The sequence below is a fragment of the Equus przewalskii genome, chromosome 29, assembly GCF_037783145.1.
Source record: "Equus przewalskii isolate Varuska chromosome 29, EquPr2, whole genome shotgun sequence".
NCBI classification, from domain to species: domain Eukaryota; kingdom Metazoa; phylum Chordata; class Mammalia; order Perissodactyla; family Equidae; genus Equus; species Equus przewalskii.
Genome location: NC_091859.1, coordinates 28,082,387 through 28,100,716, shown reverse-complemented (window position 1 = coordinate 28,100,716; position 18,330 = coordinate 28,082,387). Strand labels below are relative to the sequence as shown.

The window sequence follows — 18,330 nt, the reverse complement described above, 5'->3', positions numbered from 1 at the left end:
GAAAGTGTAAGAGAAAGGAATGTTCCCCTCTCCAGAACACATTCTGGAATTATACATATTATTTCTACTTACATCTCATAAGCCAGTGTTTAATCACAAAGCCACAGCTAGTTGAAGGAAGTTTGGGAAATGTAGTTTTTATTCAGAATGGCCACGTGCCTAGCTAATAGTCAAGATTCTGTTACAGAGAAAGAATAGGAGAGCAGACACTGGGGGTCATCTTGCAGGAGGGTAGCTACAGGCGCCTGGGAAAGTGGTCCTTTGTTTGTTTGTTTTCAGCCCCTCAATAACGAGAAGCAGACAAGGAAGAATAAGGTTGGAAATGAGAGTTGGTTGAGCTAAGCAACTAGGCCAGCCTCAGGGAGAGTTGAAACTTGATGGAACAGGATCCTGGAGGATCAAGAAAAGACGGACTCAGAAGTACATGTAGATTTACATATATACTAGGATTGAATATATTTCTATATTATAGATTATATAAATGTTCATAATCTATAAATATGTAATAGAAAACAGAAAGCTCTGTTGGACAGTGCAGCCCTAGCCTTTTGAGATTGCATTAAAGAAAGTACCTGCATCTCTCACCACTTTCTCTCCTTCACTGCCGTCCCCTGTATCAAACACCTATCATATACCTGCACTCAAAATATCACATAGGGGTCAAGATCATGGGAGTCAGAATCCACTGGTCTTAGCCATTTACTAGCTGTGGTCTTGGTCAAGTTATTTATCCTCTCTGAGCCTAAGATTCTTGGTCTATAAAATGGGGATGATAATAGCATCTATCTCTTAGGGTTATTTTGAAGATGAAATGAGATAATGCATGTTAAGTCCAGGCAGCTCTTGCTTTGCGTGCTTATGCAGTTCTGCAGAATGAACAGGCAAGTTGAAACTCTGCAAAGCAATCTTAATTCTCAATGGGAAATAGCACAGTTGTTCTGTGATCTTTAAACATTTTTGTCCAAATATTTAAAACTCTCTTACTGTTGGTTTTAAATATCTAAGGAAATGAAAAAATGAGTAGACCTAATATTTATTTGTTATATTGTGATTTAAAACATTAGAAACATTGAGAATTAAATGTGTTTTTTGTGTAAAACTTATCAAGAGTAGTTGGAGCGGTGCCTGCCTGATCACATAACCTTCTGTATGGAGTGAGCGTCTTTTCTGTGCCTTCGCACATTGTCACACTCCTTTCTAAGTTTGAGCAGCTTCCCGTATTTTATCCTTTGCGTCTTCAATGTCATGAAATATCTTTGAGAGTTCCTTTAATGTGAATTTTTTGCCCGTGTCACTTCCTCTGGAACATCTTCATCCTTCTCATCGAAACCGCTTTCCTCATTTATGTTCATAAATTCACCTTCACTAAATTTTTCTGGCTGCAATCTAGAGTTGAATAGTGGCCGTATCATCTCCAGGCCAGCTCTTTGTTCTCTCCCTCCATTTACCTTTGAGTTGAACGTCACTCCCGCCATTATCATTTTGGTTTCTGTGCCACACTTTTATCTTTGTTGGCCAATTCTCTCTAGTATCCATTTTTGTAAACATCACATGGGTTTATCACTGGGAATTAAGGAAACAACACGACTACATGCTTTGCTGTCTGTCTATAAACTGAGTAACAGATGTCCAGAGACCAAACACTGACAGACTGTCAAAGATGTGACATGATTGGTCACTGGTCATGATGTGGATCTGTTATTTCATAGTAATTTTGTGGACTAAAAAGCTAGCAACAAAGTTTGTACTTGTGTAACTACTCACAGTTAATATACTGTGGTAACAGATTTGAACTGTGTTGTTGGGAGACCGATGTTTTTAAACTAAACCAGGGTAACTGAAATTTGTGCTGTTGCCATGCAAAGCAAGGACGGTGCTGCCCTGATGCCATGCCTGGCCTGTAGGAAGTAGTAGATTGTTTTAGTTCTAACATCATCATCATTTTCATTTTGTTGCTACTGTTTCTGCTCTTCCTCCTGAGCTACAGGCCACTGAGGAGTCAGCCCGAGAGGGAGGGGCTGGTGCTGGGAGGTGGCAGACAGCGCTGTGCTTTCAGCCAAGAGTGTAAATTGCCATGTCCAAGGGATACCTTAATCTCAGTTGAGGACTCAGGCCAAGGGCTTATTGGCAGAGGCCTGAGAAGGGGTTTGGGAGTGCCAACAGGTAGGCAGAACTCAACAGCAGAGAGCCTGGGCAGGCACTGTTCCCGAGATGAAGGAAGCAGATGGTGTGTGTTCACAGATCGCAGGGCTCTGGCCATGGGTCTTGGCTAGAGCCATAGCCAAGGCTTGGAGAAGGCAGTTGGCAAGAGCAAGGCAGAACTCTAGGCCAGGTGGAGCCTACTCCAGTTGCCAGAACAGGGAATTGGCACAAGAGCCAAGGAAGAAAAACAGTCATCTCCTGTGGGAGAGAGGGACCCCAGGTACAAAGAGTCAGGTGCAGGAGCAATGGCTGCAGCTCAGGGGGTAGCAGGGAAGAGTCTGGAGCACCTGGGCTCTGGACAAGGAGATGACCCATCACTGAGCCCCACCCGGCAAAAGAGGGGGAACCGAGGCTCCTATAGTTGTACTTCCTGCCCCACGTGGGTGATCTTGGAGCCCAGCCCTGGGAGACAGAGGCAATAAATAGAGGCTTGTCAGCGTGACCCAGTGTAGAGGTTCACTGCTGCTATAGAATGCTTCCTCCTTTTCTTCAGTTACTTTTATCAGCCTTAGTAGATTTTATCTAAGACCTTGTCTACAAAGTAATGACTCAGCCAAGGCAGGTCTATTGGGGAAGAGGAAATGATGAACATTTTACTTTCAACTAATTAGAAATAAACATGGAATAATAATGACTCAGATATACATTGTGTTGACTAATGATATCACAAATTTAAAATGCATAGAGATCACATGAGACTGCCTTCAGGCATATACCTGAGACCTGACCAATCGACTTAACCACATTAGCGTTCATTTTCCTCACATAGTTAGATGTTCCATAAGTAGTACAGGGCTGCTATGGTGGCTCCCAGCACCATCAGAGACTTAGGCTCCTCCTATGTTCTTGCTCTGCCCTCCTTAACAAGGGAGGGCTGCCGGGTCACGCAATGCAGGGGACCCCAGCCACGTTGTGCAAATTTTCCATTTGCTTACACAGCTCTACTCTCCACTCTTCTTCACCTTATTCAGTGCCCTGAGAAGCTGACCTAAATGTGCTACCTCACTTGAGCTCTCCTGCCCTCTGACTTCCCGTTGGGTTTGGCCAATGAGAGACACCCCCAATAGGAGATTGTAAGGTTGGGGTAATTAGCCCCCTAGTCCCTTTTGTGTGGGTCAACACAGGCTGCTCCTGTGGGATAGCCTTGTCCATACAGCTACTTTCTCCCAGTTCTGGTAGTTACTTCCTTTCCTTGCCCTTCAGGGCTAGAGGTGGTAACGGCTCCAGCAATTGCTAACCCCAGGCTACTGCACCATCTCTTAACCATGTTTCCTTAATACCAATTACATCTTTTCAAATGGTGCCTTTCTTCAAAGTCTCCACCGTTAGCCCGCTGGAGGGAGCCATCTGTGTCCTGCCAGGGCCCTGACTGATTCAACACTGCCATCTCTGTGTACAGCAGTGTGGCCACGTACCCCAGCACAGTGTGGGCCTTTTCTCTGCAGAACTGCAAGATGGCTACTCCACCTCCAGGCATCAAGGCTGGATGTCAGGTAGGAAGAAAGGGCAAAAGGCACCAAACAGCCCTTTGTCAGGAGAACAGCAGCTTTCTAGGAAGTCACAAACAGCTGACTTCTGCTTACATGGCGCTCTAGCTGCAGGAGGTCTGACAGGTGAGTATTTTTAACTGGCAATTACTGCCGCAAATGAAAGAGTGTTTCTATTTGAAGGGAAGAAGCAGAGCCACAGAAGAAGTAGGCCCAGCAACATCATATAACTCATTTAGATTTTTTTAAAGTTACAAATAACATACTGTTACAATTTCTTTCCCTAGTTCTTACCTTGGGGTGTCTTTGGGCAACAATACTAATAATAACGATATATTGAGCCCTTACTGAGTGCTTTATGTGCATGTCTTTCTTTTCCTTTTTTTTTTTTTTAAGGAAGATTAGCCCTGAGCTAACATCTGCCACCAATCCTCCTCTTTTTGCTGAGGAAGATTGGCCCTGAGCTAACATCCGTGCCCATCTCCCTCTGTTTTATATATAGGATGCCGCCACAGCATGGCTTGATAAGTGGTGCTCAGGTTCGCGCCTGGGATCCAAACAGGTGAACCCTGGGCCACCGAAGCAGAGCCTGTGAACCTAACTGCTACACCACTGGGCCAGCCCCCATGATGTCTTTTAAGCCTCAAACAGTCCTGTGAGGCTTCCCCACTTTATAGACGAGGAAACTGAAGGTGAGGTTTTCAGTAATGTGTAACTTTAATACCTGAGCAAACACCTAGGTCTGTCTGTCTGCAGAGCCCATGCTGGTAGCCACAGCACTTATCAGCGTGTCTCTTACATCCTGTGTCTCTTTCAGTTCTTCTCATTTCTTCCCCAGGGAACAATCTGTGCGTACAATGTGGAAATCTAGGTCATAGATAGTAAGCCTCTTGCATCTTCAGAACATGGCCCAGCAGAAATAAAGGAGAAAGAATCAGAGGTTGGAGACAGAGGGGGCCAGGGGGAAAGTGTACAGAGAATAATGACCACAGAGATTTGGGTCCATGTGGAAATTAATCTGAATAGCAAGCAGAGTCTGTGAAAACAATGTGATTCCTATTTCAGTTCTGAGTTCCCTCTTGGGGCTTTGGTTGTCATACTCTCTGAACCTGCTTATTCACCAGCTCCTACACTGGGGCAGGCATTCTGCAAGTGCATGAGAGATGCAAAGGGGAGAAAACCCAGTCTTTGGAGGAAGCTGGAATAGGCCAGCTTGGAGAGCTTTCCACCACGATGCCTTGGGACACGTCTGAGGGCCTCTCCTGATGCTCCTGACAGCACATAATTCTGGAAGGGCAGCGGCAAGCCCTGAGCCAGGAAATGTTGATATTTTTGCTCACGTGGGTACAATGTGGACTGGAGCAGGAGGACTTAGAGCCACTGAACCTTCCGGCTTCCCACAGGGGATCAATGTATACAAAGTATCTTTGCTGTCACCAAAGATAAATATCTTACTACCATGCCTGTTAGCGACAACATTGAATGGTGCTGTGGTTAAAACAGAATACAACTTGCTGGGAGGAAAGAGAGAAGAGGAATAGCATAATGTCAAGCCTGCCCCAAAGAAAAATGACACACTTGCTGGATTGTGTGAGCACTTTAACAGGAGTATATAAGGGAATGCCGCCAGGGCAGCCAGTTTATTTCTATACAAACAGTGACGTGATGCTGAAGGATGACCGAGAGAAGAATGCAGTAACTGTGGATGCAATAAAACCCTAGAGCTGCAGCCAAAAATCTTAGTATTTGAAACAAGTAAGGAACAGTTAAGAAGTACTGAACGAGAATTGCAGTCCTGGCTTCATCAGTAACTTGCTTTGGGAACTTAGACTTTAACTTGCTCACAGCCTCAGTTGGCTCATCTGCAGATTGGGGCAAAAACATCTGCTCAATTTACCTAAAAGGAATGTCGTGAGAATAAAACAAAATAGATGCAAAAATGCTTTGTCAATGTTGGAAGTTCTATACAAATGGAAGCTATTCGGGATACTCCCACTCTCCAAGTTCGAGTCTGAAAAAACCCCACTCAATCCATTAGAGCAGCATGGTTCAATACAGTAGCCACTAGCCACGCTGGCTACTGAGTACTTACCCTGTGATTAGTGCCACTGAGGAACTGAATTTTAAATTTTACTTAATTTAAATGAATTGAAATTGAAAAACTGATTCTTGATTCAGTTATTGGAAAATTGTTAAGTGTGCTTGGAACAACCTGAATATGTGAATCTACTGTTTACACTGTAAATTTTATGAAACCTAAATACATATCAATTGTTTCTGATGAAATTTAGTGTTTGAATTGAGATGTACTGCAAGTATAAAATACACACCAGATTTCAAAGACTTGACACACACAAAAAAGAAGGTAAAATGACTAGTTAATAATGTTTTATGTTGATTATATGTTGAAATAACATTTGGTATCTAGTGGGTTAAATAAAATATATTGTTAAAATGAATTTTACCTCTGTACTTTTCTTCAAGTGACTACAAGAAAATTTAAAATTACCATGTGGCTTGCATTCCATTTCTATTGGGCAACACCGCTTTAGAAAGAGGTTGTGAGCAGAGGGGTCCTCATTTCCTTATAGGAACTAGGGAGAGAAGCCATGGCAGAAATAAATTCTGTGATCCCAGGCAAAGCGCTAACACATTCCCTGGGTTTCTGAGATTCAATGGCAGAAACACAGAAGAGCACAGAGCTGGGTGGGGTTGATTCCCCGCCTTATTCTTTTCTGTGTTCAGGCACAAAACACACCATCTTGAAACTTCTGCCACTATCACTGCCTTGCTAGGATGAGACCATCATTCTTATCCTGGCTTTGATTTGGGGATGCTGGCATTTTAATGACTAGGAGATTTCAGGAGAAGCTAGCTAACAGGAAGATGTTCTTAAAATCAGCATGAACTTAATTTTTTTCACTTCTGCCATTTCAAAGTTTACCTTAGACCCAACGTGTGGTAGAAATTCACCCTCCAAGCATTTACTTTTCTCAGATTTTGAATCTTTTCCTCTAGAGCAGCCTTGTTTTGGAAATGATATGCGCACAGACTGCCCGTGGAGGAGGATGCCAGAGGAAGTCTGGCCCATCCCAGCAGGCCTGCCAAGCACATCTGGAAGTGGTTTCGGGCCTCCTCACGCTGCCAGCGCAACGCCTGGAGTCCCAGCTGCTCCGCGCAGGGGTGGAAGAAACCCGAGCCGCTCCAAGTCAACGCAAGCAAAGGCGGGTGGGAGGGGGAGGAATACTCTTGGAAACGTTATATTGGCCTTGGGGCTCTCCAGCCCTGTAGGATTTCCAATGAGATCTTAGAAGCAGCCGATGTATTGTGAAGGGCAGCAGCCCGCGGCCAGCCACGATCTGAACGCTCTGCCCTGCAGCTCTTCTGGACCGAGGAGCCCAAAGCCCAGCCGTCACCATTCACCAGGTAACAGAAATTTACGTGCGGCGTGGCAGCCTTTCCATTCGACCCTGGCCCGCCTGGAGCGCTCCTTTCTTTTGCTATAGATTCGAAAAAGCAAATCGGAGGTAGATTGTCCCACACAAATTTTGCTTTCACGAGCCCCTAGCCCATGTTTGCAGCGTTTCAACGGAAACTTTTTTTGCCATGGAAGCAAATCCAGAATACTCAGTGTGCAAGTTTTTCACAGCCTGGACTGCTTTTCCAGACCGGGGTTCAACCCCTCCCCCCACCCCAAACAGTGTACTCTTTGCATCAGATTTTCAGCATGGAAATCAGCGGTTAGCTAGGACGCAGACAAACGCTAGCATTTAATGCAGGTAAGTTTCTGAGCCACTAAAGATTTAATTGAGCTGTGATTCATGTTTTCAGAATCTGTCTTAGGCTGTTTTGAGGGCAGCAATCCCCCGAAAGAGGAACTGACAGTTGTGGAAATCTAAATGAGGCTTATTGTAGATACAATAGTCATAGTGTTTGGGTTGAAAATGCTTTTTAACACTCAAAAACTGTCTTGTTATGTTCACTTTATGAGCAAATGTAATACATTGGATAAGCCTGATGTATAACTTGTGACATGAGTTAAGACGGGATAGTTAACACAAGAGTAAAAAGAGAGAGAGGAAGAAAATATGATGATATCTAAAAATCTGGATGTGCTGTGGAAAAACATTAGTCCTCTAGCTGTTTGGTTTTATGGAGCCAAATATCCAAAATGACATTGGTTTGTTTGTTTTGTCTTTTTCTCCAAATGGCTCGGTGTTGCATTTCTGTACAGTATCCTTTTTGTGTTATGTAACGGAATCCCAGTCCTTCATCTAATGTGGTCAGACGGAGAGCAGTGCGGGGCAGTGGTGAGAACGTGGGCTCTGGGGTCAGACTCACCGAGTTGAATCTATGCACTCCCGCTCATAAGCTTTATAAGGTTTGACTCTTGGTGAGTTATTTAACTTGTCAGTGACTCTATTTGCTCATCTGTAAAACGGGACTTAAGGGACATCCTATGTCTAAAGGACGTGACTCAGGATCTGCAGGGTAGTGAGGCCTCAGGGAAGGTTAGCGTCTCTGGTGGTGCTGATGATGAGGATGGCGATGGTGAAAGTGACCACACCTCCTGCATTGGGCCGCAGCCCTGCTTTTGACACGTGTTCCCTCTGAGACTCCGGTCATCCAAGTGTTCCTTGTGTCCTCACATCCTGTCTCTCCAGGGCCCTGCTTTCTTCCTTCCTCTCTTCAAATGCCTCTCTTTCTTTTTTTCCACTCTGGCTCCCTTTGTTTCTTTTTTGTTCTCCCTCTTTCCTTGATGAGAGAAAGACATGCTTATTAAGCCACGCCCTCATAGTTTTCATTTCTAGTTCCCAGGGAGCATGATTCTAAAGCCACCTTTTATTTCAGTATTTACCAAAGAATGTTCTGAAGAAGATAGTCCCATGGGAAAAAAGTGCTCTGTGAACTATATCACCTTCTTAGAAATCTCAGAAAGCATAATGGCTTTTTAAAGGTCCTGAGAAGTCCTGCAGTAGAGAAATCTGCTTGCGATTGCTTAACAGACTGGTTCCCAGTTGACCCATGAATGATTTTATCACGTAACATTGATCAACACATCTCAGAGCGCACTCTACTATATTCTATTCTGGCCACATCTGTTTTTATTTGGTTTCTCTTATGAACATCCTACTTCATACCTCCCCTGGTGAACATGCAAGGGGACATCTTGTTCTTCCTTCCCTAGTTAAGGGCATAAGATTGATCACATGTGCCATGTTGAGATATGGAAAATCTGGCCTCAAGGGGACAGCAGGGATCAGCAAACTTTTTCTTCAAAGGGCCAGATAGGTGGCCTTGCAAGCTCTGTGGTCTCCATTGCAGCTACTCAGATCTGCTGTTTTAGTGTGAAAATAGCCATCGACAAAACATCAGAGAATAAGCCTGGCTATGTTCCTATAGAAATTTATATAAAAGCCAGGAGCCATAGCTTGTTGACACATTTTGTGAAAGAATGCCTCTTTCCAACACAGGAAAAAGCAGAATAGGTCCTCCACAAACTGAAGGCACCTTCATCGGGCTTCCCTGTCCTGTGTATCTTGGTGGATCTTGAGTAAACCTTTCATGCTATAGCAAAACCCAAAAAAGCCAGAGATGTTCTTAGAGGCCAGATTCCTGAGTTCTGATTTTGTTCTTTTTCTCTCTCTCTCTCTCTCTTTTCTTCTGGTGAGCTTGTTCTATTGTCCTGTTCGTGACTCTACAGCTTACATGGTTTAAGATGAAGGGCTCTATTAAATGTGTTTTATGCAGGTGTGAACTGCAGGGTTAAAGTCTTATGGAGTTTAAGTTAAATCACAGAGATTATGTCAGTCGCTGGACACATAGTGATAACAGTCAGCCATGGAAAGTAGTTGGCTGTAGTAGCTGTGAAGCTGGTTAAGAATATGAACTCAGAGCCAGACTGCCTGCCTGTGAATCCTAGCTCTGCCCCTCATTAGTTGTGTCACCCTTGGCAGGTCTCTAAACCTCCCTGAACTTCCATTTCCTCATTGGCAAATTGGAGATAATAACCTTATAGGGTTGTTGTGAGAATTGAATTAATTAATATATGTAAAGGTCTTAGAACAATGCCTGGCAGATAGAAATTGCTATGCAAGTGTTACCTATTATTATTATAGGTTATTTAATTTAATCTGCAGAACATCCCATTTTCCAGATTGGCTTCTATAAGTTGCCCAAGATTGCACAGCTAAGAAATAGGGCAGAATCAGGTTTCAAAGTCAGCTCTGTGTAATGACAAAGCCCAGGATATTTCCACTCAGGCACATTCCCTGACGGATTTAAGTCATTCAACAGTATCTTTTATGTTCCCCTCTGATTCCCAGGTCCGTTCCCATCCTCTGTACCTGAACCCATGGCAGACATAATTAATCAATCACAGCACTCCTTTCTTTCTTTCTTTCTTTCTTTCTTTCTTTCTTTCTTTCTTTCTTTCTTTCTTTCTTTCTCTTTTCTCTTCTTTCTTTCTTTTTTTCGTTTCTTTCTTTCTTTTTCTTACTGAGTCTTGTGATGGCTTTAGATTCCTTCTCAATTTAGCAATACCCAAAGCACCTACCAACTGATTAGAGTTGGCATGTGAAATAAAACCTAGGGGCTCTGCTTTTTGCAATATTTTTCTGGAGTCCTTCCCACTTCTGCTTTTTTTCCACAGCAGGGCTAATCCCCTTAGCCACTGCCAGGTCTTAAAACATTCTTTCCAGACTTGGCTACAGGCCCAAACTCTTTGGCATCTGGTAAAACAGCTCCCTATGCAAGGTCTTCAGGGGCCTGTTTTTAAACTTAACGGACACTTCTCAGGTCCAGACCAATTCCCTCAGCTCTCCTTTTCTTCCCAGTCACAAGCCCTATGACCTCAGCCTTCTTTTCTCCCCTCTTTGAAGCTGCCACCATCCAGTACCTTCCTAGGGAATTCCTCTAACGCTGGCTTTGAGGTGATTCCCCAGCTCTGTCTTTCTTGCTGTCTTCAAGACAAGCCTACAGGCTCTTTAATGCTACGTGCTTGACTGTTTATTACTACAGGGAAACCACAACACGGAAGTCACTCAGCCTAGGAAAGTTGATAAGGGTACAGAGGACACAGTTCTGGGGCTCCTTGATGTGTGATGGGAAGAGAGAAGCAGGTAAGAAAACCAGAGTCTTGTGCTTTTATTCCTGGAGTGGGACCATCTGTCTCCTCCTTCTGTCTTTCTTCCTTAGTGAAGGTATGCTGACCCCTTTCTTCCTGGGATTGAAGAGCAGAACAAGAGCCTCTTTCTCTTTCTTCCTCTCTCCTGTTTCTCACTCATTCATTCTGCACACATTCACTGAGGCTCACAGAGGTGGGTAAGCCACAGTCCCTTTCTTAAGTCATTTCCTGATCTAGTGGAGGAGACAGGCACACCCATGATGCTAGAACACAGTGTTCTGAGTGCAGGGATATGGACGGGAGTGGTGATTAGGGGAACGTCAAGGCAGGGCAATCAGGAGAGACTTCCTGAAGGAGGTGATGCCTGAAGCGGATCTTTAAAGCACAAGGAACAATTTACTGGGGAAAGAGGAGGAAGGGAAAGGGTGTTCCTTCCTCTGCCTGTTCCTTCCAGGCAGAGGGAACAGCAGGAACTCAAGTCCAGAGGCAAAAAAGCATAGACTTGGGTGTGGAGGACCGTGGAGGGCTGGAGACTAACCTTCAAGTGGTTCAGCTTGGACAGACGGCATAGCACGGAGGACCTACAGGCATCGTAAGCTCCAACCTTAACCTTTCGGTAGTGGGGTTCTAATGAAGGGCTTTAGGCAAGAAAGGGGCACTCAGAATTGTGTTGCAAATCGTCAGAAGAAATCTACAAGACAACTGGCTTGTCTTCTTCAAGAAAATTGAGGTCATGAAAACTAAAAAGGCAGTGTGGGTGGGGTGGGACTGATCAAGAGTAAAAGAAACTGAAGTCATGACAATGAAACTATCAAAGATGATGTTGGGATAATGGGGGAAATTTGAATGTGGACTGATTATTGGATGTTTTAAAATTATCGTTATTTTATTTTTCCTGAGTGTGATAATGGCATTGTGGTTATATAGGAGGATGTCCTTGTTCTTCAGATGTGAAGTAATTAGGAGTGAATGTCATGATGTGTATAGATAGATAGATAGATAGATATCAGAGAGAGAAAGAGAAATAAGAAATAAAGCAAATATTGCAGCATGTAAGCAATTGGCGAATCTGGCGTAGGGTATATGAGAATTCATTCTTTCAACTTTTTGGTAGACTTGAAATGTTTTAGTTGATAAGAAGAAAAGGAAAATTGAACATAAAATTAAAGATACTCAAAATACATGTATATTTCAAATTAATTTACTGTACTTATCAAACGACAAAAATAGTCACTCTGGCAGCTGTGCCAAGGCTAGACTGGCAAAGGAGAGGGAGCAGAAATTCTAAGGCAGGAGGGCCGGGTGGGAAGCTGCTGCAGAGTCAGCGAGCGAGTGAGATGAGGCAGGTTAGAAAGGAGAGGGGATGGGGGGCCAGCCCGGTGGCGCAGCAGTTAAGTTTGCACGTTCGCTTCTCAGCGGCCCGGGGTTCGCCGGTTCAGATCCCGGGTGAGGACATGGCACCGCTTGGCAAAAGCCATGCTGTGGTAGGCATCCCACATATAAAGTAGAGGAAGGTGGGAACGGATGTTAGCTCGGGGCCAGGCTTCCTCAGCAAAAAGAGGATGACTGGCAGTAGTTAGCTCAGGGCTAATCTTCCTCAAAAAACAAAAAGAAAGAAAGGAAGGAGAGGGACTGAAGAAATACTTGGGAGGTGACCTCGTAGGAGGCAGTGATTGACTGAGGGATTAGGAGGGAGAAGTTGAAGAGGAGGTTCAGAGGACACTGGAGGAGGAGCTTCTCTGGGGGAGGTGCTGGTTTCAGTTGTGAAATCCGAGGTTGGATGTGCTTGGGCAATGTCCTAGAGGAGAGGGTCAGATAGTCGTTCCTTCAGTCTGGAAGTATTTGTGAGGGTTTATATCGCCAGGTGCTTGTGCTGGGCATCTGGCAATGGACAAAACAGACCAAAAGCCCTGCCTTCATGGAGTTTATAATCTGTCGTTGAAAGCACAGATGATAAACCAGTAGCAAAATAGGCTGCCTGTTGGGTGCTGGTAATTGCTGAGGAGAAGTAATCTATGTATTGTTGGGGTTCGGGGCTTTTGACTCAGAGTCTGAGGGAGGTAAAGGAGTGAGCCACGTGAATATCTGGAAGGAATTTTCCAGGTGGAGGGAACAGCATGCCGGGTGGAGGGAACAGTGAATGTAAAAGGCTCTGAGGCAAAAGAATGTCTGGCAAGGAGGCTCGTGTGGTCGTGTGAGATCCTGCAGGACACTGTAAGGACTTCGGCTTTTACTCTGGGAGAGACAGGGAGGCCTTAGAACGTTTTGAACAGAAAATAACATAATCTGACTCATATTTTAACAGGCTCCCTCTGGCTGCTTTGTTGAAAATCAGCTAAAAGGAGACAAAGGCAGAATAATCCAGTCAACGGATGACGGTGATCAGGCCAGCATAGAGGCAGGGCAGGTGGTGAAAATTCTGGATATATTTTGAAGGTGGAACTGACAGGATTTGTTGTCCATCTGTGTATGGAGAACGAGAGACACAGAGGGGTCGAGGATAACTCCAAGTTCATTTTGCCAGAGCAATTAGAAAAATGGAGTCTCCATTAATGGAGCTGGGAAGATTATGGGAGTGCCTGTTTTGGGGGAAATATCAGGAGCTTGGTTTTGGATAGGTGGATGTCTTCAAGTGGAGATGCCAAGTGGGCAGGTGGCTTTAGGAATCTGGGGTTTATGTCAGAGGTCTGAGCTGGGGAGAGTTATGTGGGAGTTGTCAGAGTGTGAATGGTATTTAAAGCTATGAGATGGGTTGAGACCTCTTAAGGAGAAAGTTTAGAGAGAGAAGAGAAGAAATCAAGCACTGACTGCCGAGGTGTTCCAACGTTTAGAAGTTCAGGAGATAGAGGGCACCAGCGAAAGTGACTGAGAATGAGCAGTGAGAAAGGTGGCAGAAAAGCCGGCGAGTGTGGAGTCCTCCAGGCCACGTGTAAGAAGTGTGCAAAGGAGCAGAGAGCTGGCAGGTGGTCTGCACCACCCGGGCACCTGGCCTTGGCCCTACATGAGAGTGAATCCTGCGGTGCATTTCCTTGCGGGCAGGAACCGTGTTAACCCAGAATATGTTCTCCCAGGCTCTGCCCCAGACATTCCCGTTGCTCTTGGCCCCAGGTCTCTGCCTCTTATTCTTTGCATTCTTAAGCTGTCCCTCCCTCCATTCCCGCCAGCTCTTGCCCCTGACTTCCTCCATCAGTTTCCTACCTCTTGACAACTCCGCTCCCTGTACCAAATCCCCAAGGTCAGCTCCTGTCTAGGAGCTGCAGGCATTTCTCGAGCACTTGCTTAATCTATTAGAATGCTTTTGACTACAAGTGCCAGAAACACCAATTTACAGCAGCTTAGACAGGACATGCCACCATCAGAGATGAGATGAAATTGTAACGAGGGAGAGAAGGATGCCAATCAGGCATGCCGATCTTTATACAATTTCATTTTTTTAAATTAAATAAAACAGGCTTTCTTTTGGAAGTACATCCTTCTCAAGGAACCCACTCCTGCCTCGTATTCTAAAAGTGGCTTAGAAGCTTTCCTACAGGAATCTGCTTCAGAAATTTCCCTCCTTGGTTCACCACTGCTGTGCCTTGTAATTAGATGTGTCGTTGTCAGTTTCCTGAAACCTCTTGTGTCATCTTAAAGAGATTTTAGAGTTGGCAGCATGCTGGACAGGGGAAATATGAACCCACTTCTCAGAGGAGTCAGCACTTACTATTTCTCTGCTTCTGGCATGATTTCAGTAGTTATGGCAGCCCAGCACCCAGGGGCAAGCAGATCAACCTTGCCTGTGAGCTGTGAAACCTCATCAGTGCACAGTGACATCTGTCACCTGCTTCCTGGGGTAGCCAAGTTGGCCCTTCAAGAGCTTCAGCACCTTGTGGTTAAAAAGCATAGGCTTTGAAGTCAGAGAGCCCTAATTTCAAATCTCTGCTCTGCCATTTCCTAGCTGTGTCATTTTGAGCAAGTTACTGAACCTCTCTGAGCCACAGTTTCCTCATTCGAAATGGAGATAGTAATAGATCCACCTGAAAAGTGTTGTAAAGATTAAAGGAGATAATGTATCTAAATGGTCAGCATAGAGCTGGGTGCAAATTAAGCTTTCAGTAAATGGTAGCTATTGTTATTATCTAGACCCAGCAAGCTTCTCCCCGTGTGTCCCCACCATTCTGCCCACAGGGAATGTGTTTGTAAGGGCTCTTGTTTGCAAGAAACTGAACCTCATTTCAAAGCAATTTAAGGAAAAAAAGGGGAATTTCTTGCCATGGCTAACTGGGACACCCAGGGAAGAGGTGACATCAGAGACTCGAGCTCAAATCCTTCCGCTCTTCCCCTCATTCCCTCCTGTGTACTAGATGGCCTTCCTTCATGGCAGGGGTGGGGGGAGGGCATGGGGGCATGCGGCCAAAGACCATTCTAGGCTTACATCATCTCGAAAAGTTAGCTGAATGCTTGCCATCTAAAATCGTAAATAGATAAGCAGTACCTGAAACCAATCGCAAAAGGACCCTAAGTAATGTGCTGTTTTGACACGATTCTTTCCCTGGTACAGAGGCGGATGCAATCAGCTCCTGGGTATAGAGTGTATATCCTGGGACAATAAAAGGGACATTGTAGCTGGTCTTCACAGTGAATCAAAGACTTGAATCAGATTCCCGTTGACGCATTTCCCTAGACCACTGCCAGCAAGCCCTCACAATTCTTTGCTTCACGAAGAAGCTTGGTACTCTGACATCCCCTCTGTCTTGATTGCCTCCCGCAGGCTGTCTCTCTGTCGTGTGGCCAGTTTCTAAAGGTTATTATATTCCCTGTTTGCCGACTGCTGCCTCCAATCAAACGTCAAGTTCAGAAGTCCCTTTGAAGGACCATAATGAAGAAGGGTCAACTTAATTTTAAAATAAACTTTGAGTTTTCAACACAAATTGTTATTTATAGAAAATTAACTTTTTTTTATAAAAAAAAAGATAAAGGATGTCGGTTTCCAGCATCTGGGCTGATTGGCAAAATGCCACAAAGAAGTGAATGAACATATAAATGGGACAAACTTTAATTTAAAATTTTCAGACTAAAATGAATTTTATCAAGTTCTCTTCTAATACTTAAAGTTAATTTTTTCATCAAACCTGCCCTGCTGTCCTCTGCTTCTCTTCGTGCCCGCTGCTTCTTCTAATGAATGTGTCAGGTGCTGTAATAAGCACATAGGTAAGCTGTGAACTGGGACAACCAGGAGGCAGAGTTGTTACAGGTGTATTTTAAGAACAGGCAGTTCGTTAACTTTCTTGGATTTGAGGGCACAAATATTGTGCAAAGGTGGGATTTGAATGTGGGGAAATGTTTGGTTGAAACTTTTTCACGATGTTATCAGTCCTTGTCTTGCCTCCTTAAGCCTGGTGCCACTTTGAGAACATTGCTGAATCTTTATTTGATGATATAAGTCACTTTTTAGTGACTGATGGCTATCCGGATTTATAATTCTCCTGGGAGAAAGCATTGGAGAGAATCCAAAACCTGGGTTGAGCCCTCTCTCCCTTCTTTGGGACACACTTAATCCTCTATATTAAAACTCCTTGACAGATCTCAAGTCTCCCTTTGGACACCCTGAAATTGGAATGAAATATTAAAGAAAAAATCAATCAATGGAGGGGCTGACCCCGTGGCCGAGTGGTTAAGTTCACGTGCTCTGCTGCAGGTGGCCCAGTGTTTCGTCAGTTCGAATCCTGGGCACAGACATGGCACTGCTCATCAAGCCATGCTGAGGCGGTGTCCCACATGCCACAGCTAGAAGGACCCACAACTAAGAATATACAATTATGTACCAGGGGGCTTTGGGGAAAAAAAGGAAAAAAAATAAAATCTTTTAAAAAAAAATCAATCAATGGAAAGGACCATCTTCTCAACAAATGGTCCTTGAACAACTGGATATCCAAATGCTAAAAAAATGGACTTTAACCTATGACTCATGCTATATGCAAAAACTAACTCAAAATGTCAGTGTAAAATATAAAACTACGAAATTCTCAGAAGAAAACATAGAATAAACTCATCAAGGGTTAGGCAAAAAGTTTTTAGATATTGCACCAAATGCATGATCCATAAAAGAAAAAAGTTGATGAATTTGACATTATCAAAATTAAAAACTTTTGCTCTGCAAAATTCATTGTTAAGAGAATGAAAAGACAAGCCATGTACTGGGGGAAAGTATTTGAAAATCACGTATCCAACAAAAGATCTGTATCTAGAATATGTAAAGAACTCACACAATTCAAAAATAAGAAAATGACCCAAATAAAAAATAGGCAAAAGATTTACACAGACGCTTCACTGTGTAAACCTGTAGTCAGGGTTCTCCAGGGAAACAGAACCAACAGGACATATATGTATATCAACAGATTTATTATAAGGAATTGGCTCATGTGATTATGGAGACCGACCAGACCCAAGATCTACAGGGTGAGACAGCAAGCTGGAGACTCAAGAGAGCCAGTAGTGTCGTTCCTGTCTGAGTCTGAAGGTCTGAGAACCAGGAGAAGTGATGGTGAAGATCCAGTCTGAGGGCTGGCAGGCTTGAGATCCAGGAAGGGCATATGTTTTAGTTTGAGTTGAAGGTAGGAAAAAGCCAACGTCCCAGTTCAAAGGCAGTCAGGCAGGAGAAATTCTCTTACTCAGGGAAAGGTCAGCCTTTTTGCTCTATTCAGAACTTCAACTAGTTGGATGAGGCCCACCCACATTAGAGAGGTCAATCTTCTTTATTTAGTTTACCAAATTAATGTTAATCTCATCCAAAAACACCCTCACAGAAACACCCAGAATAGTGTTTGACCAAATATCTGGGAACCCCTGGCCCAATCAAGTTGACACCTAAAACTGACTATCATAACCATACACAGATGGCAAATAAACACATAAAAAGATGCTCAACATCAGTAGTCATTAGGGAAGTGCAAATTAAAACCACAGTGAAATACACCTATCAGAAAAGCTAAAATAGAAAGCACTGACAATACCAACCACCGACAAGAGTGCAGAGCAACTGGAATTCTCTTAGATTGCTGGTAGGAATGCAAAGTGATACAGCCACTTAGGAAAACAGATTGATGGTTTCTTACAAAGTTAAAAACACATCTACCAAATGGCCCAGCAATCCCACTTCTAAGTGTTTACTGTAGAGAAGTAAAAACTTAAAATCACACAAAAACCTATAAACAAGCGTTTACAGAGGCTTTATTCATAATCACAAAACACTGGAAACAACTCAGATGTCCTTCAACGGGTAAATAGATAAATAAACTGTGGTACATCCTTCCAATGGAACATTATTCAGCAATAAACAGGAACAGTCTATTGATAGGCTCAGCAGCGAGTATGAACCCCAAATGAATCATGCTAAGCAGAAGAAGAGAATCTCAAAAGATTGTATACCATGTGATTCCATTTATGTGACATGCTGGAAATGGTAAAGCTACAGTGACAGAGGACAGATCCGTGGCTGCCAGGGGCTACGTGTTGGGCAGGGTCTGCCTACAAAAG

The 18,330-nt window shown here is 43.9% G+C and overlaps 1 protein-coding gene across 4 annotated transcripts in view; it reads left to right on the top strand.

The window, feature by feature from the left end:
* Positions 1 to 1,732: 1,732 nt before the first annotated feature.
* Positions 1,733 to 18,330, top strand: part of GLT8D2 (glycosyltransferase 8 domain containing 2) — a 42,610-nt gene continuing 26,012 nt past the window's right edge. Inside the window, exons 1-3 of one of the 4 annotated variants that reach the window (XM_070600755.1) lie at positions 1,733 to 3,695; positions 4,192 to 4,381; positions 6,708 to 7,115. The gene's annotated coding sequence lies outside the window, so the exon portion shown is untranslated. Of the gene's footprint in view, positions 3,696 to 4,191; positions 4,382 to 6,707; positions 7,469 to 10,465; positions 10,622 to 10,709; positions 10,811 to 18,330 lie in introns of those variants that run through there. The other 3 variants (XM_008536900.2, XM_070600756.1, XM_070600758.1) reach the window with 3 other exon arrangements.